A 12,245-nucleotide genomic window follows, 5' to 3' on the forward strand; every position below is an offset into this window, starting at 1 on the left:
TGATATAACTCTTGCTACCTTGAGCAGAATGTGATTCAAGGAATAATCTCTTGTTTCCTCTAAAGTGAAAGTGTTAGCCTCCCAGTCCTGTCAGACTCTTTGGGACCCTAAGGACTATAGCCCACCAGACTCCTCTGTCCATGGAGTTCTCTACAGAAGAATACTGGAGTGGCTTCCATTACCTTCTTCAATTATAAAAATATAAAGCCAATATGAGCCCTGACTGCTGGGTTTTCTTCCTTTTTTTTTTTTTTTTTTCTTTTTGTAATGCAACTAGCTGACTAAAATTTGATTGATTGATAGGATCCACTTCAAAGAGGCACCCATTTCAAAGATGGAAGTCTTGACTAAACACATTGCCAGCCACTGGTAGATGAAAAGCCAGCTCCCCCATTTCCCTTTGTTCTAGAGATTTTTGGATATTTCAGTAACTGATACCTTGGGCTTCTTCGCTTGTTTGTTTGTTTTATTTTTTCCTTTCCCTCAACTTTAAATTCCTGCTCTTATGTTTTAAATTCATCCATAAAGAGAGAGCTTGAGAAACTCTCAGCCTCTGCTCTTGACCACAATGAAAGCTGAACTGCAAGATAAGACAGATAACTTATAATATTCCTGCCTGGAATCATAGCTAATTTTCTCATATCAAGTAAAAAGATCTTCCTCAATCTATACCCTCATGAGATTCTCCCATTTACAGCCCAGATCTGCTTGATAAACACTTAAATTCAAGATAATGTTTCATGTTGTTCCATATCTTTGCCATCTTTGTTAGATCTTTCCTGTCCTATGTTTTATTCCTCATTGATTTGAAATCTGCAAATTTATTTGAACATTAGTGAAAAGATGTCTTCTTAAATGTCCCATCCTATGTATGTGAAAATTTTGTTATTTGGAGCATCTTTTATTATTATTATTATTCACTGTGACATATGCTAAGAATATATTGGTAGAAAACATTAACATGAAGCTAATATGCTACTCAAGGGTGCAGATCTCTTATCGGAGCAAATGAGGTCCGCTCACTTGGCTTTGGTTGATAGCCATGTATTTTTTTCATTTATTTATTTTCTTTTGCAGAGATGTAGATCTCTAGTGAAATTCTCTATCATTTCTTTTGTTTTCTTTCTATTTTCATGAACCTATAATCTTAATGATTTTAGAACCATTGTTAGCTAACTCTACTTTCTCAATGAAGTGATAGGTTTTTGTTTTTCATCAGGGAGACAGGGGAAAGAGGACTGAGGTATTATGGTCTGGTTTGTTAGTCCTTAGTCATTTTTAGTTGGGTTTCACACATAATGTCTAGACCTATAAGAATCTCAAATGGTAATAAATTTCTTCAGAGACAGTTTGTCATTTTATTTGATGAACAGTTAGAGAGGGACATTGTTACTGGTGAACCACAGAGACATCATGGGTTTAGTTCCTATCCAACACAAAAGCAATTATAATAAAATGAGTCCCATGATGTTCTTCCAATGCATATAAAAGTGTGTGTACATTTTAATCTATTAAGTATGAAATAATGTTATGTCTAAAAATATGCATAATTTAATTAAAATATTTTATTGCTAAAAAAACAATAATCACCATATGCGTAATTAGTGAGTCATACTATTTTTGCAATAGTAAGATCAAAGACCCCTGATCACAGATCACCATAAAAAATATACTAATAATGAAAAGTTTGAAATATTGTGAGAATTACTGAAATGTGATACAGAGACTGGAAGTGAGCAAAGGCTGTTGGAAAAATAGTGCCAATAGACTTGTGTGACACAAGGTTGTCGAAAAAAATCAATTTTTTAAACAAACACAGTGTCTGCAAAACACAGTAAAGCAAAGCAAGATTAAAGGGGGCATGCCTGTACATAAGAGGCTTATGGAAGCTTCCTGGTGGGAGAGACTGAGGGAGAAACTGGGTCTTGTTCTGATTGGCAGGGCCATGCTCAGTAAATTGTTAATCTAGTTTTCTGTTGATGGGTGGAGCTGTGTTCCCTCCCTGCTATTTACCTGGAGCCAAACTTCCCTGGTGGCTCAGATGGTAAAGCATCTGCCTACAATTTGGGAGACCTGGGTTCGATCCCTGGGTCGGAAGATCCCCTGGAGAAGGAAATGGCAACCCACTCCAGTACTCTTGCCTGGAGAATCCCATGAATGGAGGAGCCTGGTGGGCTAAAGTCCATGGGGTCGCAAAGAGTTGGACACGACTGAGCGACTTCACTTTCACTTTCAAACTATGGTGGAGGTGATGAAGATAATGGTGACCTCCCTCAAAAGATCCCATGCATGCTCTGCTACACTCAGTGACCCCAACCCTGCAGCAGGCCACCACTGACCCACGCCTCCCCCAGAGACTCCTGGACACCCACAGGCAAGTCTGGGGCAGTCTCCTGCAGGGGTCACTGTTCCTTTCTTCTGGGTCTTGGTGCACTAGCTTCTGTTGTGACTTCCGAGAGTCTATTTTGCAGGCCTGTGTAAATACTGGCAGCTCTATGGTGGGGTAATGGCAACCTCCTTCAAGAGGGCTTATGCCATACCCAAGTCTGCTGCACCCAGGGCCTCTGTCCCTGCAGCAGACCCATACCTGCACCAACCCATACCTCCATAGGAGACGCTCAAACACAGTTCTGTCTCAGTCCCTGTGGGGGTCCCTCGGTTTGTTTGAGCCCTCTGAGCATCTATGGTGGAAACGGGGTTTGATCTAAACATGAATTCGCCCCTCCTACTATCTTGCTGGGGCTTCTCCTTTACCCTTGGATGTGGGGTATCTCCTCACAGCCATTCCAGTGCCTATCTTCTTACTGGGGTTTCTCTGACCTTGGACATGGGGTATATCCACAGGGCCTATCCAGAGCCTCACAGCCACCACTTGCTGCTCCATAAACCTCTTATCATTCTCCATTAGAGGGCAGACAGACTGAAAAACAGAATCACAGAGAACTAACCAATTTAATCACATGGACCACAGCCTTGTCTATCCCAATGATACTATGAGCCATGCTGTGTAGGGCTACCTAAGATGGACGGATCATAGTGGAGAGTTCTGACAAAATGTGGTCCACTGGAGAAGGGAATGGCAAACCACTTCAGTACTCTTGCCTTAAGAACCCCATGACCCATACGAAAAGGAAAAAAGATAGGACACTGAAAGATGAATTCCCCAGTTCATTAGGTGCCCAATTTGCTACTGGAGATCAGTGGAGAAATAACTCCAAAAAGAATAAACAGACGGAGCCAAAGCAAAAACAACACCCAGTTGTTGATGTCACTGGTGATAGAAGCAAAGTCCGATGATGTGAAGAGTAATCTTGCTTAGGAACCTGGATTGTTAGGTCCATGAATCAAGGCAAATTGGAAGTGGTCTAACAGGAGACGGCAAGAATGAACATCGACATTTTAGGAATCAACGAACTAAGATGGACTGGAATGGGTAAATTTAACTCAGATGACCATTATATCTACTGCTGTGGGCAAGAGTCCCTTAGAAGAAATGGAGTAGCCATTATGGTCAACAAGAGAGTCTGAAGTGCAGTCTCAGACTGGGATGCAGTCTCAAAAATGACAAAATGATCTCTATTTGTTTCCAAGGTAAAACATTCAATATCACGGCAATCCAAGTTTATGCCCCGACCAGTAAGGCTGAAGAAGCTGAAGTTGAATGGTTCTATGAAGACCTAAAAGATCTTCTAGAATTAAAACCCAAGAAAGATGTCCTTTTCACTATAGGGGACTGGAATGCAAAAGTAGGAAATCAAGAAACACCTAGAGTAATAGGCAAACTTGGCCTTCGAGTACAGAATAAAGCAGGACAAATGCTAATAGAATTTTGCAAGAGAATGCACTGGTCATAGTAAACACCCTTTTCTAACAACACAAGAGAAGACTCTACACGTGGACATCACCAGATGGTCAACACTGAAATTAGATTGATTATATTCTTTGCAGCCAAAGAGGGAGAAACTCTATACAGTCAGCACAAACAAGACTGGGAGCTGACTGTGGCTCAGATCATGAACTGTTTATTGCCAAATTCAGACTTAAATTGAAGAAAGTGAAGAAAACCACTAGACCTTTCAGGTGTAACTTAAAACAAATCCTGAAGATTATACAGTGGAAGTGAGAAATAGATTTAAGGGACTAGATCTGATAGACAGAGTGCCTGATGAACTATGGACAGAGATTTGTGACACTATACAGGAGACAGGGAGCAAGACCATCCCCAAGAAAAAGGGATGCAAAAAAGCAAAATGGCTGTCTGAGGAGGCCTCACAAGTAGCTGTGAAAATAAGAGAAGCCCAAAGCAAAGGAGAAAAGGAAAGATATACCCATTTGAATGCAGATTTCCAAAGAATAACAAGGAGAGATAAGAAAGCATTTGTCAGTGATCAATGCAAAGAAATAAAGGAAAACAATAGAATGGGAAAGACTAGAGATCTCTTCAAGAAAATTAGAGATACCAAAGGAATATTTCATGCCAAGATGTGCTCAATAAAGAACAGAAATGGTATTGACCTAACAGAAGCAGAAGATATTAAGAAGAGGTTGCAAGAACGCACAGAAGAACTGTACAAAAAAGATCTTCATGACCCAGATAATCACGATGGTGGGATCACTCACCTAAAGCCAGACATCCTGGAGTCTATCGTTAAGTGGGCCTTAAGAAGTATCACTATGAACAAAGGTAGTGGAGGTGATGGAATTCCAGTTGAGCTATTTCAAATCCTAACAGACGATGCTGTGAAAGTGCTGCACTCAATATGCCAGCAAATATGGAAAACTCAGCAGTGGCCACAGGACTGGAAAAGGTCAGTTTTCATTCCAACCTCAAAGAAAGGCAATGCCAAAGTGCCAAAGAATGCTCAAACTATCACACAATTGCACTCATCTCACATGCTAGTAAAGTAATGTTCAAAATTCTACAAGCCAGGCTTCAACAATATGTGAACTGTGAACTTCCAGATGTACAAGCTGGATTTATAAAAGGCAAAGGAACCAGAGATCAAATTGCCGACATCCACTGGATCATTGAAAAAGGAAGGGAGTTCAAGGAAAAACATCTATTTCTGCTTTATTGACTATGCCAAAGTCTTTGACTGTGTGGGTCACAATAAACTGTGGAAACTTCTGAAAGAAATAGGAATACCAGACCACCTGACCTGCCTCTTGAGAAATCTGTATGCAGGTCAGGAAGCAACAGTTAGAACTGGACATGGAACAACAGACTGGTCCCAAATAGGAAAAGGAACACGTCAAGGCTGTATATTGTCACCCTACTTATTTAACTTATATGCAGAGTACATCACAAGAAACTCTGGGTTGGAAGAAACACAAACTGGAATCAAGATTGCCGGGAGAAATATCAATAACCTCAGATATGCAGATGGCACCACCCTTACGGCAGAAAGTGAAGAAGAACTAAAGAGCCTCTTGATGAAAGTGAAAGAGAAGAGTGAAAAAGTTGGCTTTTAAGCTCATTTTAGACTCAGCATTCAGAAAACTAAGATCATGGCATCTAGACCCATCACTTCATGGCAAATAGATGGATAAGCAGTGGAAATAGTGTCAGACTTTATTTCTCTGGGCTCCAAAATCACTGCAGATGGTGACTGCAGCCATGAAATTAAAAGATACTTACTCCTTGGAAGAAAAGTTATGACCAACCTAGACAGCATAGTAAAAAACATAGACATCACTTTGCCAGCAAAGGTCCATCTAGTCAAGGCTATGGTTTTTCCAGTAGTCATGTATGGATGTCAGAGTTAGACTATAAAGAAAGCTGAGCGCCTATGAATTGATGGTTTTGAACTGTGGTGTTGGAGAAGACTCTTGAGAGTCCCTTGGACTGCAAGGAGATCCAACCATTCCATCCTAAAGGAGATCAGTCCTTAATATTCATTGGAAGGAATGATGTTGAATCTGAAACTCCAATGCTTTGGGCACCTTATGTGAAGAGCTGACTCATTGGAAAAGACCCTGATGCTGGGAAAGTTTGAAGGCAGGAGGTGAAGGGGACAACAGAGGATGAGATGGTTGGATGGCATCACTGACTCAATGGGCATGAGTTTGTGTAGGTTCTGGGAGTTGGTGATGGACAGGGAGGCTTGAAGGCTGTAGTCTATGGGGTCGCAAAGAGTCAGACATGACTGAGTGAACGAACTGATGCATTGTGCATTAATCCAATCAGGGTTGAACTAAGTCAAGGATAATATGCAGTTTTCTTTACATTCATTTTCTCTCTGATTTATTCTCGTCCCTAAGGCATGACCCTCCAGGGCTTTCAACAAAGATTCTTTGTTTACTGGAAACTTCACCCTGGTCCCCTTCTTTAATCATCGTCTGTTCAACAGGAAGAGATGGTGGGGGGATAAAAATAATAAGCCTCTTCTTTCTACTCTTCCACTTAAGAGTTTTAAATCTCTACTAAACTTTCCATTTAACTTTCAATTTAAAATTTCAATTTAACAAATGTCTTTAGGGAGAATCAGCCATGTTAAGACTCCTCAATTTTCAGTATGACTGTGTGCCCAGGAGACTTCTAAAAGTTCTCTTTTCTCTGTCCCTAGTTTGGTATCCCAGCCTCTTGTTAGCTGCTGGTATAATCAAATACATTGTAATCCACAATTCAACTCCACCCCTTTTTGCCCTCTCAAGCATCTCATCCCTCTACTTACCTTGCCTCAGCAACTCTCTAATGTCATTAAACAGACATTTCCTTAAAATTTTCAGGTTTTTCTTAGCTATTGGTTAGTCAAAAACTACTATTTTATCCAGACTGTGTTTTATATCACAAGAACCATTTGGCTAGTTTCATTGAAGAGTTCGGATATAAAGTGGTCTTAGAAGAAAAGACACAGTTCATTAATAATCTAATTATCATTAAGATGCTGGTAGCCTGGTTGTTCATTAATATTGGACAGATATTTGTTCTTAAAAATATACTTAAAACTGGTTCAGCATCCCATCCTACATGTAGTGAGAAAAACCAAGAATCTCTGCAAAAATTCTGAGGATTATGAGAGTAGATCATACAACATTGTTACTCTTTGTGCCATTCACCAATTTAACCAGTTTTCTCCTATTTCTCTGGCTCTTGTTTTCCCTGCTACTCCTCTATGCCTGTTATGTACTCAAAGCACAAACTTTTACCAAAGGTAGGGTAAACAGAGTGAAGGGAAAGAGCAGCCCAGCTTAGCGGATATCTGAAACGGATAACAGATGAAGTAAATAATAGCTTAAAAATTATGTCAAACTCATATTAAACAAAACAAAACAAAACAATTCTGTACCAGGATCGCATGTACTGCTAAATAAACTAAACCTCTGAATGGATCCTGAAAATCACCTCCGAGGCAGTGGTCCAAAAAAAATATAGGTACTGTTCCAATTATACCCAATAAATCTTACCCTATTGGAGAAATCCCTGGGAATCAGCTTGAAGGATCTCCCTATGTGGATGATTACAGAACACTGCAGGGTCGTGCAGGTGGAAGGACAGAGGCAAACACACATTGAAATGTGATAGAGTAGGGCCAGGTTCTCTTGGGCAGTTGTTATTCCTTTTTACTAATTTAATTTTCAGCAGTATCAGTGGAGTCAGTGTCCTTGGGTACCTTCTGTCTACTCCTTTGAGCCTTGTGGCATTTTGCTATGTCTCCTATCATCAACTGACCTCCAGTCACTTTCCTTTTTTTGTCAAAGTCTTGGGAGCACTTTCTCCATCCATACTCAGAATCATAACTCTGGAAAAATTCAATGCCCCCAAAAGCAAGTTGGCCAGGACTTTAGCAGTCCAACATTCAACACCCAACAGTGATGCCAAAGCAGATTCATGTCTTTGTTTGATACCCTGCACCTCCTTCATTGTAGTACTTCCAACATGTGAACTCTCCCCATTTAGATGATAAGTTCTATGAAGGCAGGGATTTTTGTCTGACTTATTTGCTGCTGTTAATGTATTCCTAACTGCAATGCAGGAAACCTGGGTTTGATCCCTGGGTCAGCAAGATCCCTTTGAGAAGGGAATGGCTGCCCACTGCAGTGTTCTTGCCTGGAGATATTCTGTGGACAGAAGGAGCCAAGCAGGTTACAGTCCATGGGGTCACAAAGAGTTGGACACAGCTGAGCGACATTCACTCACTCACTCAACTCCTACCAGAGAGCCAGACACAGAGGATATTTTAGATTTTTTAAAAAATTGTTAAATTAAAAAAAGAAAAAGAAGGTGAAGGAAGCAACATAGAAGAATGTTTCAGAGCTCTGCTCAGGAAACAGGTTGCCTCAATTTGAAAACTGCTTCTTCTGCTAAATAATTATGTGTGAGGCCATAGCCATGTTCTTGTGCTGTATGCCTCAGTTTCCTCTTTCATCAAATGGGATAGACACTTATTCCTATTTCATTTTTATGAAGAGGGATCAAAATATAAAGAATTTGAGATCATGTACAAAATGCTGCATGTTTTAAAGGGCGCATTAAACATAACTAAGAATTAAATAAATAAATACATGGAAAATGACAATGAAATATCTGAAGGAACGTGCGTGAAGGAATATATGGGTTTAAGATAAAAAAAAATTATGTATATAATCCCAAAGAAATTCCCTAACTTAAGAGATAAGAAATAATTTTACAAATTTCCAGAAAATGAATTTAAATTGTAAACAGATTAAATTATGCTGAAGTACTCATTTACAAAATTACAAGGTAATAGTTCATGGATTTTCTTTTAGTAACATTTCAAAAAGAGAACTACAATCAAATACATCTCTTCCTATCTAAGATAATGTTCATGTGATAGTTAAGGAAGGGTATTTTAAAATGCTAAATGCCTCAGAAAATATAAAAACTATTTGTCAATCATAGTAAAATCCTATTGATAAAATATTTGCAACTGCAACAGAAAAATGAACATAAGATAAAAATAAATTTCTGAAAAAGTAAAAACAGTATAAAACAAACAATATATGATTAAATATCAAATAGAAATGATTTGTGTCATAAACATTCACATGGAAAAGTAATAATTTAATATGCTAGAAAATAGAATACTTTCAAGATATGTTTTTCAATACACTTTGAATATTTTCAGTAAGAATGTACTCATGTATTGCACAGTGTTAAAAATATAGAAAAACACCTTAAATACACACATACACACATACACATACACTCAGCCTTATCCCCACCCCTGACACTTCACACTGGTCTGTCCAGCATGTTCTTCTCCAACCTCACACTGTATTACTATTCACCACCATTCTTACTCTCTTTTCTAGAATGTTTTCTCCTAAAAGAAATTCTATAGTCAGCTCTTAAGTTAGCTTTTTTTCCCCTTGCCATTCAGTCTTCAAGGCACTGTCTGATGTATTTGAGGCAATGATATAAGCTGTTCAGAATGCAAAAAAATAAAACACACAGCTCCTGCTTTCAAAGGACTCTCCACCTACCTAGGAAAATAAAGATGATATGAATGTAACTCACAGCTGAAGGCAGTGAAATGTGAGTTTCTTTAGAGGGATGACTGGAAGTCGTATCATTAAAAGAAGTAGAACATGATTTGCAGAATGGAGTCCTGTTCCCCTAGCTGGAGCAGATGAGAGAACACTTTTCACTGATATGGGGAATGAAGACAGCATAGAGATGACAGAATGTGACATTAGTCTTAAGAATTTAGCCAGAGAGATGACAAAGCAAAAACAAGTGCATTTTAATTGGCTATTAAAAACACGAGGCATGAAACACTTTGCTGTATTTTGTGTCTCCCCCCCGAAATAGACAAGATATTCTCCCATTAATTATTTACTTGCTCTTGTACCAAATTGTGATAGACAAAAACGTTTTTATTAAACAAGAGTCTTTAACATTTATCTGGAAAGTTATGACCGATTAGCTATTAAAAAAAAACAAAAACAAAAAAACTTCTGTGATTTGGAAAATAGCCAAGTGATGATTTTTATTTTTCTGACAACATATACAGCAAAAGGTATAATGTAAATACATTTTTTGATAATGACCTTATTTTTATCATTAACTGATATACTGGTAATAGCACAAATTTATTTAAAATGAAAAACAGGAGTTCAGATGATAATTTTTAAGTTAGAATTTAAAAGCTTTATTATCTTAAGACAACAATGAAAGCATGATATGTTTTCTGATTAAAATGTAGTTTTTCCTACAACCATCTTCTCTTTAAATTGTGATAGGTAAACTTTTCTTTTTGACATAAAAAAAAAATCCACTGTATAATTTCAACTTCTTAACTAAGTTCTATAGCAAATGAACCATAGCTGTAATGTCTTAAAATCTAGGAGTACAGGCTTACCCCAAAGGTCTGAACGTATAATGCTTTTGTTCATTCATCTTGTAGTAGCAAAGTGTAGCCTAATCCACCAATATAAAATCATCCTTAGTCTACAAGTCTTTTCTGCTTCATGATCTTTATATTGCCTCTGGGAGGACTAGGCTTTATTTGATGCAAGGAGATTTGCCAGACTAATTCCTAGGCTTAATTCCAATTATCAAGTACATTTGTAAATCTTAAAGATTTTGGTAGAGAAAGAGATCATTTTTAACTATGTGTATATTTGTATCTCTATATTCAGTTTCCTAAATCACACTTCATGTGCCTTTTAGATTGAAAATTCTTATCTTACTTTTTATTGATAATTAACGATCAAGAACATCTGTTACTCATATTTATCTCTAGGTTATCTCCTTTAGATATATGTTTCCCACTTCTGTAGATGCTTCCATTCTTTAAAAATGAATGACTTCAAATAGCACATTCTAACATAATGAATAAACTGCAATGAAAATGACCACTTTAAAGCATATTAAATGAAAGATTCTGTAGACTTTCATTTTCAACTTGTTGCAGTATTTTGAAGACTTTTCCCCCTTGGTTTTATTACTTTTTATTGTTTCCTTATAATATTACTTCTAAAAGTGAAGGTTATATTATTTATAAATTTTGTCATTTTTAGCAAAATACTTAATATTATTTTCAGAAAATGCTGTTTTTCCTTGTGGCTGTTTGGGTTTGATGAAGAATATCTACGTTTACGTTGCATTGATTTTAAAATGTGATGTTTTCAAATTTGACTAGGAGCTGTGACGAAAATATCTTTTGGGGCATTTTCTTTCAGATTTCACAGTCCACTGATAGTGAAATGCAGTTATTTACTTTGCTATATATCGGAAACCATAAGAGATTTTATGTTTATTTTGTACTTCTTTGGCGTTGTCAGATCCCAAGCAGTCAATATTCCCATCATTTATTTTGTCCTTCAAATGAGAACTCACAGCTGGTGTAGTAACATGCTTAATTTCTCTACAGATTATAACCATTTAAAATTCTGTTTTTATCCACAGGGCTTCAAGAGACCATTTAGCGTTTCCTCCCATTCCTAAATAAAATAGCACAAGCACAGTCTGTCCTGAGTTATAGTTGCAAATGATGCCTCAAACATCCTCTCGTGCATGTGGGAGCAGCTGTATCCCAAGTCACTACCATCAGTGATGAGGCTGACACACAAGACATATTGTTTTTGTTCAGCTACGAATTTCCTTTCTCCTTCTAGTCAAGTCTCAGTCTTAATTCAGTCATACTTGACAGAATCACACTATCCTTCATAGAAAGGTAGAGACTCAAATCTTGACTAATGAGAAGGCAAACAGTCTGTAAGCCATCATGACTCTAAAATGGGAAAGGATAACTTAAAGAATGGAGAAGGCAATGGCACCCCACTCCAGTACTCTTGCCTGGAAAATCCCATGGATGGAGGAGCCTGGTGGGCTGCAGCCCATGGGGTCGCTGGGAGTCAGACATGACTGAATGACTTCATTTTCACTTTTCACTTTCATGCATTGGAGAAAGAAATGGCAACCCACTCCAGTGTTCTTGCCTGGAGAATCCCAGGGACGGGGGAGCCTGGTGGGCTGCCGTCTATGGGGTCGCACAGAGTTGGACACAACTGAAGCGACTTAGCAGCAACTTAAAGATTTAATGAATCTTCTGCTGTAGATAGAAAAATATGCTTTTATTCTCTCCTTAGGGATTTTAACTCCTGTTAATTTTTTTTTACTTTCATATATAAATATATATATGTTTGTTAGCCCACACCTTATCACCTTCTTATACACCTACTCACAGTGTCAGCAAAAAAAAAGGAAAAACTGCTGACACGTATTCTAAGCAATAAAAATATGACTGATTTTGCTATTCTGCACCACTTTGCTTTTG

General features: G+C 38.0%; 1 protein-coding gene across 4 annotated transcripts in view; it reads left to right on the forward strand.

The window, feature by feature from the left end:
* CDH18 (cadherin 18) overlaps positions 1-12,245 on the forward strand; it is a 411,562-nt gene that overhangs the window by 382,968 nt on the left and 16,349 nt on the right. The window lies entirely within an intron of this gene.

Source organism: Capricornis sumatraensis, chromosome 18 (assembly GCF_032405125.1).
Source record: "Capricornis sumatraensis isolate serow.1 chromosome 18, serow.2, whole genome shotgun sequence".
NCBI classification, from domain to species: Eukaryota; Metazoa; Chordata; class Mammalia; order Artiodactyla; family Bovidae; genus Capricornis; species Capricornis sumatraensis.